The sequence below is a fragment of the Penaeus monodon genome, chromosome 25, assembly GCF_015228065.2.
Source record: "Penaeus monodon isolate SGIC_2016 chromosome 25, NSTDA_Pmon_1, whole genome shotgun sequence".
In the NCBI taxonomy this organism is placed as follows: domain Eukaryota; kingdom Metazoa; phylum Arthropoda; class Malacostraca; order Decapoda; family Penaeidae; genus Penaeus; species Penaeus monodon.
In genome coordinates this window covers 14,252,827-14,253,153 of record NC_051410.1, presented here as the reverse complement: position 1 = coordinate 14,253,153, position 327 = coordinate 14,252,827, and the positions used below count along the sequence as shown (strand labels likewise).

Genomic DNA, 327 nt, shown 5'->3' with positions numbered 1-327 from the left:
CAAGGAACGAAGACTAAATGTAATCTAAATCCAGGAACATTTCAAGGATCTTGCCAATAACTGGGCGTCGCCGAAGAAATAAAGATATATGTTGAAAATCTTGCATCCAGGTCAAAAGACTTTCCCTTCAAGAATGGTGATTATCAATAACAATTATTCTATAATTACAGGGCGAAAAGTGTCGATCCCGCATTTCGAAAGCCAATACAAATGAATGGGAGGAGAAGAAAAGAAGAGAACGATTGAATCCAGTTTATAAATCGCATGTAAACCCTTGTTGAACACAGACAAAGCATTTTGTCACTGAGTTCAACATTTAGAAAAGCT

At 36.7% G+C, this 327-nt stretch overlaps 1 protein-coding gene across 1 annotated transcript in view; it reads right to left on the bottom strand.

Moving 5' to 3' along the window:
- The window catches only part of LOC119589322 (homeobox protein homothorax-like), a 211,183-nt gene that overhangs the window by 63,181 nt on the left and 147,675 nt on the right, over positions 1-327 (bottom strand). The window lies entirely within an intron of this gene.